The sequence below is a fragment of the Vulpes vulpes genome, chromosome 12, assembly GCF_048418805.1.
Source record: "Vulpes vulpes isolate BD-2025 chromosome 12, VulVul3, whole genome shotgun sequence".
Classification (NCBI taxonomy): Eukaryota; Metazoa; Chordata; class Mammalia; order Carnivora; family Canidae; genus Vulpes; species Vulpes vulpes.
In genome coordinates this window covers 81,448,049-81,463,302 of record NC_132791.1, presented here as the reverse complement: position 1 = coordinate 81,463,302, position 15,254 = coordinate 81,448,049, and positions in this window count along the sequence as shown.

Below are 15,254 nucleotides of genomic sequence, written 5' to 3'. Positions count from 1 at the left end.
ATGTGTAGGGGCGCCCGAGAGGCTCAGTACGTTGAACGTCTGACTCTTGGTTTTGACTTAGGTGATGATCTCCTGGGTCCTAGGATTGAGCCCTGAGTTGGGCTTTGTCCTCAACAGGGAGTCTGTTTGAAGATTCTCTCCCTCTACCCCTCCTCCCCCTTGCATACATGCTATCTCTCTCTCTCTGTCTCTAATAAATATATATTTTTAAATGTGTAAGAGAGTTGAGTAGATATTTCTCCAAAGAAGATACACATATGGCCGATAAAGCACATGAAAAAATGCTCAATATCAGTAGTCCTTAGGAAAATGCAAATCAGGACACCTGCATGGCTCAGTCAGTTAAGGGCCTGACTCTTGATTTCAGCTCGGGTCATAATTTCAGGGTCTTGCGTTCGAGCCCTGCATTAGGCTCCATGCTCAGTGGAGGAGTCTACTTGAAATTCTCTCTCCCTCTCTCTCTGCCCCCCTTCCCTGTACAAATAATAAATAAGTCTTTTTTAAAAAAACGAAAATACACATCAAAATCACAGTGAGTTACTATTTCACACCCATTAATATGGCTGCCATCAAAGTAAAAGATAATATAGAGAAATTGGAACCCTCATTTATTATGAGTGAAAATATAAAATGGGTCAGCCACGATGGGATATAGCTTGGCAGTTCTTCAAATTTAAATCTAGAATTCCCTTATGACCCAGCAATTCTTTTCTAGCTATATATATGTATATGGTCCAAAAGATTTGAAATAGGGACTCTAACAGGTGCCCATATGTTCCTAACAGCATTATTCACAATAGGCAAAAGGTGGAAACAATCCAAATGTCCATTGATAGATGAATGCATAAGCAAAATGTAGTACACAGTGTAGTAGACAATGGTATATTAGCCTTAAAAAGAAGTGAAATTGTAACAACATGCTACAACATGGATGAACCTTGAAAACACTAGGCATACAGTGAAAAAAGCCAGGCACAGAAGGACAGATATTGTATAATCCTACTTATAGGAAGTACCTAGGCTAGATTAATACATAGATACAGAAAGTAGAATTAAAGTTACCAGGAGCTGAGGGGAGGAGGAAAGAGGCAGTTATTGTTTAATGGGTACAGAGTTTATGTTGGGTATAATGAAACAGTTTTATAAATAGACCATGTCGGGGATCCCTGGGTCCTTGGCTGTTTGGCACCTGCCTTTGGCCTGGGGCATGATCCTGGGATCCCGGGATCGAGTCCTGCGTCGGGCTCCCTGCATGTAGCCTGCTTCTCCCTCTGCCTGTGTCTCTGCCTCTCTCTCTCTCTCTCTCTCACTCTGTCTGTCATGAATAAATGAATAAAATCTTTTTTAAAAAATAAATAGACCTTGTTAATAGTTAGGCATACACCACTGTAAATTTATTTAATGCCCCTGAATTATATACTAAGAAATGGTTACCATGATAAATGTTCTTATGCATATTTCACCAAAATTAGAAAGGCATTATACTGTAAAAGTTCATGGTGACTTTGAGACAGAGTGCAGCGAGAGCATAGTATATACAAGGGAAGTGACTGGAAATTAAGAAATCTGCTCAGATCACATTTGTGAAGTGTTTTGACACCAGGAAGGAAGGAATCTCAACCTTATCTGATAGTCAAGGAAGGGCCACTCCAGACTTCTAAACAGACTTCTAAATATCGAAGGCTCCAAAGTCCTGTTTGGGAAGAGAAGCACTGTCCGTGAGCAGGATGGCTGGTCTCCTGTTGGTGTTCCAAGCCAATGGGTTCCTCTTCACCTTACTCTGTATGAGGCTTTTGGAAACATACAACGTAATAACCACTTTTTCGGGACCATGAAGCAAGGTTTAGGTGTAGAGTTTAGCTCTGTGCTTTATCTTGAGTTTTTCATCTGCTGCTAAGCTTCTAAATCTGTCTGTTTCCCAGGAGAATTGTGAGCAGACCTCAGCTTAGCCAGTTGGTTGGTGATGGTTCTTGTCATTGTCATTACTGACACCAGTACTGCTGACCCTGGGAGTTGGTTTATTTTACAACTGTTGCTGTAACACCGAACAGATAACCCAATGTGTGGATCCCATCAGTATTTTAATTAAGAAAATGCCTCACTAAGAGTCTAGCTCCTGTCTTTGTAGTTCAGCGTCCTTGATTTTTAATCTTTGCTTTGGCACTTCCATACCGAGTGACGTCTGGGGACCTAGCAACCCTCTATCCCTCCAGCACCTGCTACCTTCCCTGTGTATCTACTGTGCGATTTAAGTGAGTGACTCCAGCTCTCTGGTTTGATCCTCTGTACCTCAAATTCTGTAAATACACCTGTTCAGTTAAGGATTCAGATGCTCTCTTCTCAAGAAATGGATGTGACTTTTTTTTTTTTTTTTAACCAAAAAGCCACTTGTGATAACCATCTCAGGCTGTGATCCTTAGAGAACAAGGATGTGTTCCTGGATTTTTGTCTCATTTTTTGTTTTTAGCCATCGTGACTTCTACCATCTAACTCGAGATATAAGGGAAGGGCTTCTGCTGCCTATAGATACCAAATCATGGCCCCCTACCCTCAATTCCAACCTAAATTCCTCAAGATTGGCCCATTAACGCATTAAAACTTGTCACATCTATAAGACCAAAAAAACTAGACTATAATTTGGTCTCCACTCCAGGCTTTGGGTGTAAGTAAACCTGACTGTAGCCCACTGTTGCACCCAGGAAACAGTGGTGGGTGGTCAATATCATGTCTCCTTTGGTTCCAAGAGTGAAGTCAGAAATCAAATGGAAAATGAACAAGGAGACAGAGCTTAAGAGTCCAGGTCCCACCCAGAGGAAGTAAAGAATCTTTTGAAATTTCTTTTTACATTTTAACATGGATTAACCTATTCAGGATAGGCTGGGTTTTGTCTCCTTTAAAAGAACGATCCGCAAACCTTTGAAGGAAGCAGTTGTGTCTGTCGTCCTTGACCATCTTTCTTCTTTTTATATCTTTTTTTTTTTGTCTCTGATTCTCCCAACAATTTTTCTATTCACACATTCCTTCCGTGTGGAAGCACTCTAACCCCATCTGCTCAAAACAAGATTCTAACATCTCTCGTTAAAGCCCCTCTTCTCTCTGTCCCTCTTAACACAACAGCCTCCAAGATTTCTGAAGTTAAAAGGGTCAAATGTTCCAAAGCAATCTTACAAAAAGCAGAAGTTGGTTGGATAGCAGTCTAAAAAATGTAATCTCATGAAACCCGATTGCTTTGGGCAATCAGAATTATATAAGCTACAAGAAAATTCAGTAGCTAAAAATATTGTATTTCAGGTCAAAGAATATTTTTAATGCCTTGAGACATACAAATCAAAAGGAAAGTGGAGTAGGGGAAGCAATTTAACACCGGCCTTTCCTCATGCTGTGTGGCAAATTCTAGCTGTCTATCTGAGGAGCTGAAGTAACTTCAATTAATATTAAAAGCGAAGCCCATGTCAGCATAACACTGAAGTCACAAATGTAAACTCCCTGAAAGTCACTACGGGCTGCCTTCTGGTAATCAATCCTAAACAGCCTCCGTTTCTCTCAAATGTGTCAGGGAGTTCAACTTTCTTACAGAAACATTTGAAATTTGAGTTGACATTTGAATTGGTTATGTGGAAAGACTGCTCCTGCTCAACACTTGACAGAAAGGGGTCAGTGTGTTTCTCTCTGCTTCACCTAGGACCTGGTTTTGCTTGAGATGGCAGAGGTGGTAACGCTGCAGGGTAGCCTAGAATAAGAGCAGAGGGGCTCCTGGAAACCATGGAGTTTTTTCCCCTTATTTTAAAGATGGAGAAACTGAGGTGAAAGTGAGTTAAGTGACTTGTCTATGCCATCCCTCTAGTTTGGAGCAAAGAGTGTTCTCTTTGGTGTCGAGATGCTTGGGGTGGAACCCTAGACCTACCTATGCCCAGACACATATCAGAACTGAGTGCGTCTCTTGAGGCTCCCCTCACAGCTAAGAGAATATCTGAGCAGCACGGGCCAGAGGTGTCACTACAGCTGTTTCCTCCCCCTGAGTTCTTAGTCCCAAACCCAGAGAAAAGGCAGCAGGAAGAGGCTGGTGGGGGTGGAGGGTGGGGGTAGGGAGCTGTGAATTAGCCCAGGTTGACTTTTCTCTGTCCACTGGAATGGGGTCATACAAAGTTGAGTTATATGGGGCTCCTGGGTAGCTCAGTTCATTAGGTGTCTGATTTGGGCTCAGGCCATCATCTTGGGGTCCTTGGATCCGCCTGTGTTGGGCTGCATGCTCAGGGGGGAGCCTGCTTCTCCCTCTCCCTCTGCCCCACCCCACCCCCAGTTTGTGTGTGCTCTTTTCCCGGACTCCTGTGCTAACCAACCCTTGAATATGATTTCTAAAATCAATAATGGCAAACTACAGTGACTTCAGCTTCCTCCAAAGTGGTGACCCAGGACCCATCTCCTTATTTCTGTTCCATTTCAGGTCCTCCCACCATGTCTGTTCCTGGATTTCTGTACCAGTTTCCTGTTCCTGCTCCAACAGTAGTACAGAAACTCACCCCAGCTTGAGTGTGTGCACTCTCTCTCTCTCTCTCAAATAAATAAATAAAATCTTTTTTTTAAAAAGTTGAGTTATAAAAAGAAACTTGAATGAAGTTATAAAAAGGAATTCATATTCATTATACTCTGAGTTTGTAGACTCTTTGTTACAACTGTTATATTTTTATAATATACTGATCATTATTCTTGATTTTCGGCACCAGATCTGAAATCTCTGCCTTCTCCACACCCAGAGCAGTGCAGACTTTCACCCTTTCCTCCTAAAACTGCCCCAGTGTTAGGTGTCTTTGATTGGGCCAGGTTCCCTGCAGCAGCTGGTATCTATTCAGTGCACACAGTCACTGACCATCCACTAGAGTCACTTACAGCCAGTGGTCCCAGGATGACCCAATGTGTCAGGGGCTGGTTATCTCACTCCATGACTCTGTTACCACAAACACTGTCTTTCGTTGTGTACGCCCTGAAGGAGAAAACATTCTACTATCCTCAATTGGTAGGGAAATTTCTCAACCCTTAGTACTTGAGGTTACGATTCATGGCTTTTGTGACTGGAATTAGAACATCGTTTGAGGCCATGACACAGTGAGTCGTAGCCATAGTAATTGGAGTTTCTGTACTACTGAGAGAGAACAAGCTGGGGATGGAAGGTGGGATTTGCTGGCCAGAGGGAGAAACAGATTCTCTGCTGAGCAGGGAGCCCGACGCTGGACTCAATCCCAGGACCCTGGGATCACGACCTTAGCCAAAGACAGATGCTTAACCGACTGAGCCACCCAGGTGCCCCTAGAGTCCTGTTGTTGACCAGCGTATTGTACTGCTCTCAAGCTAGAGTCTGTGGGGCCTGCAGCATACTTTAGTTGGTGCCACACGGGGGGGGGGGGGGGGGGGGGCAGATGCACTGAGACCATGAACACAGGTGGCTCAGCATTAGGATGTGCTTAAGGTGATGCGAGGACACGGGGAGAAAATGAGTCCCTTCTGGATGCGGGATGGAGACTTCTGGAGGGGAAAGACAATGCGGCACATGTTTGGTGAGTACTTACTATCCACCAGGCACTGTACTGGGCCCTGGGATAAAAGACGTGAACAAGACAGACACCGTCCCTACCCTGTGATGCTCGAAGGCAGTGCCATCCAGCTGCTCGAGGTAGAAACTAGAGGGAATTGTCAGAAGCACAGGAGGGCCATCAGCCCGGACGGGGGACCCCACAGAGGCTGTCTGAGGGAGGGTGGGCCCACGAAGATGGAGGGAAAAAACGGTAAGTACATGGAGGGGCAGGGCCAGGTGCCACGAGACGGCGGGGCACACGGAGCATGTGGGCAGGTGGCTGCAGAGGATGGGCTTAGCCAGCAGAGAAGCGGAGTGGAGTTTTGGGGAGACAGGAGTGAGGGATAGAGGGGGATGTGGGTGGCGTGGGGTCATCTTTAGGAGAAGGTATCCCACGCAGAAGGACCTTCTAAGGGCAAATTCTCTCTAATCGGAGAAGTAAAGTCGAATACGTGAATTTGCCCTAAAGATCATGAAATGAGACAAAGTGGAGCCTACATGTGCCACGACCGAAACAAAACAAAAGCAATGCCACGGACGGTGTCCGCCTCCCTAAGCGATTGTATCCGGCCCCTTCTGTCTCCTCTCTGACCCTTGGGAGAAAAACTTTAAAAATTCTTTTCAGAACTGCCTCCTGCTCCTCAGAACTCGCCCAGGCTTCCCAGGTGACAGGGAGCAAGTCCTTGCCTTTGCAGATAATTTTCTCCGTCTCTAAATGTTTTGTCACCAGACGTGGGGGCTCTGAATCCTCTTCATTTCAAGCGTAGCCAGGAAGCAATGCCTCCGTTCAACTTTGACGGCAGGTAATTTGAATCCATCGTGAACATCAACCTGACATGGACTTGCTGTCTTCATTATTTTCATTACTCTTTGGGGCCACCCCCCCCCCACTCTTTCCAGGAAGGAATGACTAGAAATTGGCAGCTTTAATCTTACCAGGCCGCAGACCTTTTTTTTTTTTTTTTTTTTTTGCTTAACAGCGGCACCATTTAGCTGCACACCTTGAGTAATGAAATGTGTTTGTGAAACTCTCTGTCTTCAACAAAAGAAGAGGGAAGTCCGGTTTTGTGATGGGAGGCCACCTGTTAGTGTGGCAGCTGTTCCAACCACTGGCAGGCTCCGTCCAGTGGCCCCTGCTCCCCAGCCCCCCGGCCAGCTGGAAAGCTGCAGGGATTCAGCAAGTGGCATCTGCTGTGGCGCGGTGGCGACCCTGACCACCTTGAGCTCAGCCGCGGCCTTGCCCGACTCCGTGCCGGCTGAGGTGACCGGCTGGAATTAACCCCCCACAGCCCGCAGCACTCTGACAGACAGTGTCAAAGTGATTTCAAGCTGCTGACCCCTTGCCGGGGCCTGAGTGAAAATAGGGTTCCTCCTCGTGGTAACAGAGGCCTTAAACTTAAAATTAAAACTTGGAATCTCCGATGGGTTTTAACTGGCACTGGGAATTTGACAAGAAGTCGTCAGGGCACCAGGTCGGGGAAGGTGGGTGTTTTCATGATGATGAAGCTGAGGTTCAAGGTTCTGGGGAGAAGGAGGAAGCATTCAGCCAGGGAACGAAAAAAATGGAAAAGGGCCCCAGCTCGTGCGTGAGCTGGATGGAGGAGAGAAGGGTAGGGTAACCCCTGAGGCCTAAGCTGGGGGGAGGGTGTGGGGCAGGTGCCCCTTGTGAGGCGCCCTGGGAGGGCCCCCAGATCAGAGGGTACAGCCCCCATGGTGCAAGGAGGACCTGGGAGGCGTGACTTGAAACTGTTTTTTTAAGTGAGCTCTTAGCCCAGCGTGGGGCTTGAACTCAAGGCCCTGAGATCAAGAGTCGCCTACCCAACAGACTGAGCCAGCCAGGCGCCCCTAAGAGTTATAACTCCTTTTTTTTTTTTAATATTTTTTATTTATTCATTTGAGAGACAGAGACAGAGTGCAAGCAGAGGGAGAAGCAGGCTCCCAACTGAGCAGAAAGCCCAACATGGGGCCCCATCCCAGAACCCTGGGATCATGACCTGAGCTGAAGGCAGATGCTTAACCATCTGAGCCACCCAGGCGCCCCTGAGAGTTACAACTTTTTTGTAGAGCTTTGATCATTAGACTTGGGTTCAGATTCTAGCTTCTCTTACTACGTCATCTCACACAATGAAATTTCACCTCACAGACTCAACTTCCTTCTGTCCTTTGGGGCTCCTAATACCTACCTCACAGCGTTGTGAAAAGTGCTCCTCACAGTGGCCTGTCACAGTGGCTGCTGAATAAATTATTAGCTGTTGTCGGTGGACAAAAGGCTTTGTCTGACCTAGAACCCTCATAGGTTTGTCACAGCCAATAACCATCGGCAGAATGGGTTACTCGGTGGTTTGCCTTCAGTCAGTTACTCTGGAAACTTAAGTTTGTCTCTTTTATTTATCTACCTATTTATGTATCTATTTTAAAGGAAAACTTTTATGGGCACCTGTCTGGCTCATTTGGTGGAGCATGCGACGCTTGATCTCAGTGTCATGAGTTCAAACCCCATGTTAGGTGTGGAGGTTATGCAAAAATAAAATATTTAAAATAAATAAAGGAGGGGTGTCTGGGTGGCTCAGTCAGCTAAGCATTAGCTCCTCAAAGTCATGACCTCAGGGTCATGAGATAAAGCCCCAAGTCGGGTTCCATGATGAGGGGGGAGTCTGCTTGAGATTCTCTCCCCTTGTGCACTTTCTCTCTCTCTCTCAAATAAATAAATCTTTTTAAAAAGATAAAAAATAAAATTAAATAATTTAAAATTAAATAAATGAATAAAGGTAAACTTTTATTTCAAACGAAAATTTCTCCTCCAATGACAAAGAATGTCATTGGTCATACAAAATGGTTACCATATAAAACAATGAAAAGTAGGGGCAGCTGAGTGGCTCAGTAAGGTGAGTGTCCAGCTCTTAGTTTTCAGCTCAGGTCATGGTCATGGCTCAGGTCATAAGGTGAGTGTCCAGCTCTTAGTCTTCAGCTCAGGTCCTGGAATGGAGCCCTGAGTGGGGCTCTGCACTCAGCAGGGAGTCTGCTTGGGATTCTTTCTCTCCTTTACCCCTTGCCCCTCCCCCTGCTCATGCTCTCTCACACGTGCTCCTATGCTTTCTCTCAAATAAATAAATCTTTAAAAAAAAAAAGAAAAGAAAAGGCTGTCCAACTCTACTTAGCATTGTTTGATGAATGCTCTGGACTGAGGCTTACAGTGGTCACTTAAAAAAACAAAACACAAAGGAGGAGATGAAACCACTGGAGAGGTGTCAAGGCCACCCCTGTCCCAGGTAAGCCTGCTGTGAGCCGCCCCCCTTACTGAGGGACCTGGGCAGTGTCAGGAAGGATACGGTTCTGTTTCCTGTAGCCTCACTCTCACATCTGAAAATAGGAAAAGAAATATCTGACAGAGAAGTGCATCAAGCCCTCCGAGTTTTTCTTTCACTTTATTCCCTGGACTCTGAGTTTACAAGTGAAAACACATGGGTGAAGCTCATTTTCTTTGTTTCTGATGAAGTGTTGGCCCCTATGAAAGACGGTAGTCATCCGGCAATACCCCTGAATTTCTCGGTAGGCGGGAAGTTTGACAGGGCCGAGCTGACAGATGATTCATCAGGGCCCCGGTGTCCTCTGTGCCTTCCCGAGTGCCCAGCTCTGCCATACAGACGGGAGCAACTGAGGCTTCTCGCCCATTTGCACCTTGTTACTTTTGCTTCGACCGATTTGGGGGAGGAAAATTTGGAAGCAGGACCTTTCTCTACCTCTATCAGATCACATCGTGTGAGTTTCTCAATTTCTAGTTTCATCTTTTGAAAGAATTCTTCTAAATTTTCCCTACTCGGCACACATCCACTGTGGGAATAGCAAGACTTTATTCCAGCTACATTTTTAAAACTCTAATAAGGGGCGCCTGGTGGCTCAGCTGGCTGAGTGTCTACCTTAGCTCAGGTCATGATCTCAGGGTCCTGGGATCGAGCCCGCATCAGGCTCCCTGCTCAGGAGGGAGTCTGCTTCTCCTTCTCCCTCTGCCCCTGCTCCTGCTCTCTCTCTCTCTCTCTCTCGCTCTCTTTTAATCTTTTTTTTTTTTTTTTTAAGATTTTCATTTATTTATTCATGAGAGACACAGAGAGAGAGAAGCAGAGATACAGGCAGAGGGAGAAGCAGGCTCCAAGCAGGAAGCCTGACGTAGGACTGGATCCCAGGTCTCCAGGATCAGGCCCTGGGCTGAAGGTGGCACTAAACCGCTGAGTCACCCGAGCTGCCCACTCTCTCAAAGAAATAAATAAAATTTTTAAAATAACTCTAATGGAATGCATATCAACAGGCAAAAGTCCAAGGCTTGCTACATCAGTATTTCTGGGAAGAAAGAGGATTCTGATGATGAGAAATTTTAACTTCTGCTGTAGACTTTCTGTCTCTTGCCCACCCCTGTCACCTCTTGGGGTGCCCCAGCAGCTCGCACACCCCGGGTTGCCAACCATGGCTGACCCTCAGAAAGTGCCATCTATTCATTCTCAATCGTACCATCCACAGTCTGACTCCAAAGTGAACCCAGGAGAAGATCATCATGCAAAGGGGTCAAAGCATTTATGGCATAAAACTAATAAAAATTAGTTTCAGGACTGAGAAAAAAAGATAGTAAGATTGTCCTTCAAGAAAGTATACAAAGACACATCAAGAAAGTATACAAAGAAGTTATTGAGATTCAGTAGTAAATGGAATGTAGTCCTTGGATTCATCTTTTATGTAGAATGGTCACTTTACCATCAGGTGGTGTCTTGGGCCAGTGGTTTCAATGAGTACAGAGGTAGGACACCCCCCCCTTTTTTTTTTTTAACTAACTTAGTGTCAGGACGTTTTCCGGACTTCGCTGAAGTCATTGCCACACTTACCCCACTTTCTGACATATCTAATTGTTAACCAGAATAATGATGTCAATGATAATCTATAATGTATTAAAATTCAGTCTGATTCTGTGCATTTAATTCAATTAAACCTCAACAGGAGTTTTTCCTCAGTAAGGACTCCAGACCTGAGTTAATATAATAACATGAAAAATTCCCCTCCAAGGAATCAAAGAAGCTAATGTCAGTAAAATGTGTAAGCTTATAAAATACAGTGTCCTATAGGTGTTAGGAGTCATTTGTTACATTTTCTCTTATCACACAACATTTCCTTGGTCACAGACAAAATGGCTAAATGTAGCGCTACAGTTCGCTGATGCTTGCAGGAGGTCGAGCAAGGGACCTGACATCGCCTTGCAAAACCCTTCCTTCCCATCGTTAGAATTCCACCTTATATTTTTAAATTGAGGTGAAAGTCCCATAACATAAAATTAACCATTTTAAAGGGAGCATTTCCCTGGCATTCTGTACATCCGCAAGCTATGCAACCACCACTTCTGTTTCCAAAACGTGTTCATCACAGAGACAGAAACTGTACCCAGTAAGCAGTAACTCTTCATTCTCTCTTTCCTCCAGCCCCTGGTGACCTCTGTTCTACCCTCTACCTCCATGAATTTGCCTGTTCTACATAGCTGATCATATATGTGGAATCATGCAGTGTTTCTCTTCTTTGTGTCTGGCTTAGTTCACCTGAAAATAATGATAGTAACATGTATCACAACTTCATAACTTTTTTGAAAGATTTTATTTATTCATTCAGGAGAGACATAGAGAGGGGCAGAGACACAGGAGGAGGGAGAAGCAGGGTCCATGCAGGGAGCCCGATGTGGGACTCGATCCCAGATTCCAGATCACGCCCTGAGCCAAAGGCAGACGCCCAACTGCTGAGCCACCCAGGCGTCCCAGAACTTCATAACTTTTATGGCTGAATAATATTCAATCGTGTGTGTGTGTGTGTGTGTAGCACATTTTATTTACCTATTTATTCCAGTCATCTGATAGATATTTGGGCTGTTTCTCTCTTTTGGCTACTGTTACTAGTGCTGTTAAGAATGCAGATGTACATGTATTTGGTTGAGTCTCTGTTTTCAGTTCTTTGGGGTATGTACATAGCGTGGAATCGCTGGGTCGTATGGTAATTCTATGTTTAACTTTCTGAGGAGCCGCCAAACTGTTTTCCTAGAAGTCCATCTTTGGCAACTCATCCCGTTGGATTATGCATTTCTGTTTCCTTAGATTTTTTAACAATTTACTATAAAAATCTCCAAACATACATGGAACTGTGGAGTACAACAAATCCCATGTATCTACTACTCATCTTCAATAGCCATCAACCATGTATCCATACCTGTTTCTCCTATTTCCTCTACCCACTGCCTCACATTTTGTCAGAGTATTTTATTTTATTTTTTTATTAGAGAGGGAGGCAGAGAGGGAGAGAATCTCAAGCAGGCTCCACATCCAGCATGGAGCACAACACAGGGCCCAATCCTGAAACCCCAAGATCATTACCTGAGCTAAAGTCAAGAGTCAGCACTCAATTGACTGCATGACCCAGGTGCCCCTGCCAGAGGATTTTTAAAACACATACTAGACATTATGTAAATTACCCCCCCAAAAAACTTAAGTATACTACTAAAAATAGCGAGCATATCTTCTTACATCACCACCACCACAAAATTAACACTAATCCTGTAATATCAACCAATACATAGCCTATATTTACATTTCCCTCATAATCTTAAAATACTATCTTACTTTTAATTTGTTTGAATCAAGATCCAAACAAGATCTACTGCATTTGATTAGTTTATGTCTGAAGTGTCCACTAAGTTGATTTTAATCACTTTCCTTTTTATCTATGTCACTGACTTGTGAAAGAAAGCAGACTAGGTGCCTTATGGAATGTCTGCAATGTCTCCCTTGTGGTATTATTTACATCCTCTTTCAAAGTAAACATCCTATTTCTGCATTACTAGTGTGGTTGATTCCTATAGATGTTGTTCTCAACCAAATGTAGGAAACACCTCATGTACTTTTTAAAAAGATTTTATTGGTGTGCCTGGGTTGCTCAGTTGGTTAAGTGTCTGCCTTCAGTTCAGGTCATGATCCTGGGGTCCTAGGATCAAGCCCCATGTCAGGCTCCCTGCTAAGGAGCTTCTCCCTCTGTCTTTCTCTCTCAAATAAATAATCTTTAAACAAAATAAAATAAAAAGATTTTATTTATTTATTTGAGAGAGAGAGCACAAGCAGTAGGGGGAGGGACAGAGAAGAGGGAGAAGCAGACTCCATACTGAGCAGGGAGCCTGATGTGGGGCTTAGTCCCAAGACCCTGAGATCATGACCTGAGCTGAAGGAAGAAGGTTAATGGACTGAGCCACCCAGGCACCCCCCACCTCATGTACTTTTTTAAAGATACAGATTCCTGGCCCTTTTGCCACTCACTCTTTCCCAACTTCCTGTCCCCCCCACACTTACCCCCCATAGCCCAAGAGTTGAAGAAGTTTGGGCTGCAACCCAGAAATGTGTGTCTCCAGCAAGCGCCTCAGGCAATGTGGATGCAGGCAGTCCTTAACTACAAGGTAGGAGCACCACCCTCGCAGTGATGGAGTTTTATCAAATCAGTTTTGCTCCACAATGAGAAAAACAGCTTTATTCTGCTGAAGGAGATCCCAAAAAGTGCCCTGGGGTCCAGTGGAAAGATGAAAAGGGATTTACGCTATTTACAATTTGGCTAACTTTGGCCGACTCAGCCGGGGTCATTTTTTTTTTTTAAGATTCATTTATTTTTATTTATTTATGATAAACATAGAGAAAGAGATGGTGGCAGAGACAAGCAAGCTCCATGCCGGGAGCCCGACGCGGGACTCGATCCCGGAACTCCAGGATCGCGCCCTCGGCCAAAGGCAGGCGCCAAACTGCTGAGCCACCCAGGGATCCCTGCCAGGGGTCATTCTGATGATGTGTTAACCCGCTAGGAGCCTACCAACTCCGGGAGGAAGGCCCTCTGGAAAGGAGTCACCATGCAGCCCACACTTCAGGAATGAGTGGGAGTTGATCATGTTCCACTTCCTGAGGGCACAGTATCTACATGAATAATTTGTAACTCTTCTGGAATTATTTTTTTCCCACATATTTATTCAGTCATTTATTTGTATCACTTACAGGCTCATGGATACTTATTTTATACTTTGGGTTATAATCCAATACTATTTTATTTATTGATTTTGTTGCTCAAAGCTGTAGCCATTAGGAGCTCTTCCATTGGCTCCTGAGTGCACCTTTGATATATCCCCATCAATGTGGTGGGGTTTTGGTTTGTTTTCTTGGTTTGTTATGAGCACTTCCTTACTTTGTGGCATTACAAGATGCTCCACGATCATCTTGCCCCTGCCCTAATCCTAGAATCAGCCCTGTTTCCTTTTATTAGGGAATGGTATTAGAAACCAAGATCTGGATGCTAGGTGTGCTGATTGTTACTGGGGTGTAATGGCTCTTAGGCCCTCTCATTGACAAGAGCACAGAAATGTGTGTGTGAATGACTAACCCCTATATATAGGTATTTCTGTGAATATTTCCATATATAACCAGCTGTATCTATATTAAGTTAAAAAATACAGTTCATTCTGATGTCTTCACCTGTTAATTATTACCACATGTATCATTGTAGCCTCCTCTCCTTGCTTATCTGTAAGTTGTTGTCCAACAGTGGGAAACCTGGCTCCTACTATCACTGTCCATTAACTTAATTGATCCGTTCCAGTATATATCTACAGCAATATCAGAATTGTTAATGTGAATCCCTGCTGGAAGCCACTTTATCAACCAAAGTATAGTTCTTTGGTAGAGTTTCCCTAATTTTATAGACTCTACTTATTTCCAAAGTTAATTAGATAGATATCTCTGAATGACTCCACTGCTCCCTTCGATGAGATTGTTTCATACATTTAGGATACATTCAGATTTTTTTTTGCCACATTTTGCATTTCTTCTTAGGATCCTTTGATCTCAGAATGATTTTTTAAAAATTTTCATACATTGGATTTTATTCTTTGCGCTGTTTCTCTCTACAGGTTTAGATGATGCATTAGTCTTACATTCATCATTACAGTATCATACGGAGTCAATATGATAAAAGTAAAACTTTACTGACCTAAAAAGAAATCCCTGGGCTTAACCTGTTCAGCCCTATCCTCCATCTCCTGATTCCCTGGCAACACTGATTTGTTTGTCATCTCTATGGTTTTGACTCTTCTGGAATGTTAAATAGTTGGAATCATATACTTTGTAGCCTTTACAGACTGGCTTTTCTCCCTTTGTAATATCCATTTATGACCTATTCATGTCTCTTTTGGTTCAATAGCTCAGTTCTTTTCAAATTCCATCATATGCATATACCACAGTCTTTATCCATTTACTTATTAAAGAACATCTTAGGTGCTTCCAGATTTTTGACAATCACACATAAAGTTCCTATGAACATTTGCATGTAGGTTTTAACATGGACTTAAGTTTTCAGGTTATTTGGGTGAATACCAAGAAGCACAATTGCTGGAATGTATAAGAAGAATATGTTTCATTTTATAAGAAATTGCCAAACTATTTTCTAAAGTGGCTATACCATTTTGCACTTCTACTAGCAATGAAAGTTCTTGTTTCTGCAAATTCTCACCAGCAGTGGGTATTATCAGGGTTTTTTTTTTTTAATTTTAGCCATTCTAATAGTTATATAGTGGCATCTTATTCCTGTTTACATTTTTTTTTCTTTTTTTTTAAAGAAACAACACAGAATTGTTTCTTGG